Below are 3,240 nucleotides of genomic sequence, written 5' to 3'. Positions count from 1 at the left end.
AGAAACCATTATTGATCACAAAATAGAAAATTTTGATTACATCAAATTAAAAAGCTTCTGTACAAACAAAACTCATGCAAACATAGCATATTATTAGCATATTATATTATATAATAATATAGCATAGCATATTAGTATATTAGCATATAGCATATATATAGCTATATATAGCATATAGCATAATAGCATCATATTAGCATATAATAGCATATTATATTATATAATATAATACTAGCATAATAAGTTCCCTATAATTGAAAGAATTCAAATGTTGAGTGACATTTTAGATCTAAAAAGGATTATCTCATTATGTAAGAAACTGGAGTAGATCCCAGATCTCTCCTATGATTTTTGAAATTCATTAAAAAGAGAGCCAAGGATGATTCAATTCATGTCAAGCATTTATTAAATGCCTACTTTGTCTTGGTACTGAACTAGGTACTTTGCATACCAGACAAATATAAGATAGTCTCTACTTTCTAACAGTTTATATTCTTTGGGGGCAGGAAAAATTCAAGATGTATATAGAGATAAATAATATGCAGCAAATTTGATAGAAATGGGGTATAACAATTGGGGAATTGGGGAATCAAATGGGGGGATCAGAAGCTGTTTTTGATGTTAGCACTTGAACTCAGCTATAGAGCTCAGAATGGAAAATAGAAAAATGCATATGGGCTTCTCTCTTTTCCACACATGGCAAAAGTCTTTTAAAAGACTATGAGGTGACATATGGCACATCCTTACAAGTAGATGAGTTTGATTGGAATGTACAGTATCTTGAGACAGTTATATGAAAATAGACCACAAACACATGTTGGACTTAGATTATGGGTAGTTTTAAATGTCACAGGAGAAGACATTTTATCCTACCTATGGTAGAGAGCCAGTGAAGCATCTTAAGGTAAGTAGTTAAAAGATCAGAATCATGTTTAAGGGTAATGATGGCAAAGCTGATCACAAAGCCATAGGACTTGGTACAAATGTACCCATGTAATGTCTTATTGTCAAATGGAGATGATCAAAGGCTATGGTATCAGCATTCCAGTTCTGCCAAGTCCAACTAAATTAGAAAGAATTTACTTATTGCGTCAGGCAAAGGACAAAGAAGCTCACCATGAGAGGGCTGGCCACCATGTGATGAATTTTTAATTAAGCACTGTAAGTCATAATAGTCATCTGCAAAGGCCTGTAGGAGATGGGATTTAGATTCTCATACTGATGAAATCCTATATTCATTTTCTCTATTTTTCTTTCTTTCCTACACCTATGTATATTTCACAGTTTACAAAATACTTTTGTATGCAATATTTGATTTGATTCATAGAGGAAAAAAAACATTTCATATGATCAGGTCATAGGTCTTCCAATTTCCATTTCAGAAGTGATGAAATTGAGGGATAAATATATAAATTGATTCACAAAGGCATACAACTTATAAATGCTAGGCTGAAGTTTAAATCTCATATTTTTTGCTTCATTTCCAGAAATTTTTTGAGCTGGAAAATGTCATGAAGAAGCAGGAGAGATTCAGTCTACTATAATTATGGGGGAAATTCCAGTAATAAAGAGAATAATATAATGATCATATATGGTCAGCAAGAAAGACAGAGCAAGGATAGTGGGGACCTTGAGATTCATCAACCAACATTTATTAAACACTTATGTGTTAGATACTCTGCTAAGTTTTGGGCATTAAAAATGAGACAAAAGATGATCCCTGACCACAAGAATCTTACAATCTAATTGGGAAGACTACAGGCAAACAAATATATACAAACAGGCTATATACAGATGAATAGGAAATATTAAAAGAAAGAAGGAACTACAATTAAGAGAGACAGAAAGGCTTCTAGTAAAAAGGGGATTATTTTTTAAAGTCTCTGAATCAAAAGAAAGGAAGCCAGGAAGTGGAGTGGAGTAGGAGTCTTCTTGACATGGGAGACAGCCTTAGAAAATGCCTAAAATCAAGAAGTGGAATGTTTTACTCATGGAACTGTTAAGAGGCTAGTGTTGCTGGATATAAGAATATATCATTGAGAATAAGGTATTAGACAACTGGAAAAGTAAAAGGAAATTGGTTTATGAAATGATTTGAATGTCAAACAGTGAATTTTATATTTATTTGTAGATGAATAAGGAATTACTGACATTCATTCCTCAGGATGGATGATATGGTAAGTACTTTAGGAAAATTACTCTAGTGATCAAATAGAGGATGGATTTGATTGGGAAAACAGTTCTGCCTCCCAATACTTTCCTCAGAAGTACTCTGCTCTCCTGTACTTGGAGCTAACCCTTTCACTAAGAGGAGGCAATTCTGCTAATGAGCCTTTTAAGGGCATCTTTTATGTCTTTATTCCTTAGTGTATAGATGAAGGGATTCAACATGGGGGTGACCACAACATACATTGTTGAGGCAACTGTGATCTTCCATGAAGAATCAGTAGTTGAGGAACTTAAATATACTCCAAGCCCTGTGCCATAGAATAAGAAAACAACAGAGAGATGAGATCCACAAGTGGAAAAAGCTTTATACTTCCCCTGAGCAGATGGGACTTTTAAAATGGAAGACTAGATCTGGCTATAAGAGAAAAGGATTCCTGTGAGGGGGACTATACCCAGAAGTCCAGTAACAAAATACATCAAGAAAAAATTGATGAAAGTATCTGAACAAGAGAGTTTCAGAACTTCAGGAAGATCACAAAAGAAGTGCTGAATTTCATGTTCTGTACAGAAGGAGAGCCGTATTACCATCAGACTGTGAAGAAGGGAGTCTAGGAGACTTATTATCCAGGAAAGCAATACCAGCAAGCCACACAACCTGGGGTTCATGATGGCTGTATAGCGCAGAGGGTGACAGATAGCCACAAAACGGTCATAGGCCATTACAGTGAGAAGGAAATGGTCCATGCTAATAAAAACCATAAATAAGAACATCTGGCCAAGACAGTCAGCATAGGAAATGACTTTGTTTTGTGTCAAAATACTTGCCAACATCTAGGGTACTGTAGTGGATACCATACCGAGATCCACAAAGGACAAGTTGGAAAGAAAGAAGTACATGGGGGTGTGGAGATGAGAGTCAGAGCCAATGGAAAACACTATGAGCAGGTTTCCAATCACTGTGACCAAGTACATGCTCAAGAATAGCCCAAAGAGGGGCCCCTGCTGGTCTGTTTTTTCAGAAAATCGCAGGAGCACAAATTCATTGAATTTTGTTTGGTTTCCTGGTACCAT

General features: G+C 35.4%; 1 pseudogene; it reads right to left on the bottom strand.

The window, feature by feature from the left end:
• Positions 1–2,304: 2,304 nt before the first annotated feature.
• On the bottom strand, positions 2,305–3,240 carry LOC100922020 (annotated as a pseudogene).

This window comes from Sarcophilus harrisii, chromosome 1 (assembly GCF_902635505.1).
Source record: "Sarcophilus harrisii chromosome 1, mSarHar1.11, whole genome shotgun sequence".
Classification (NCBI taxonomy): Eukaryota; Metazoa; Chordata; class Mammalia; order Dasyuromorphia; family Dasyuridae; genus Sarcophilus; species Sarcophilus harrisii.
Note: the sequence above shows the minus strand (reverse complement) of the source record. Positions and strands in the feature narration are given on the sequence as shown.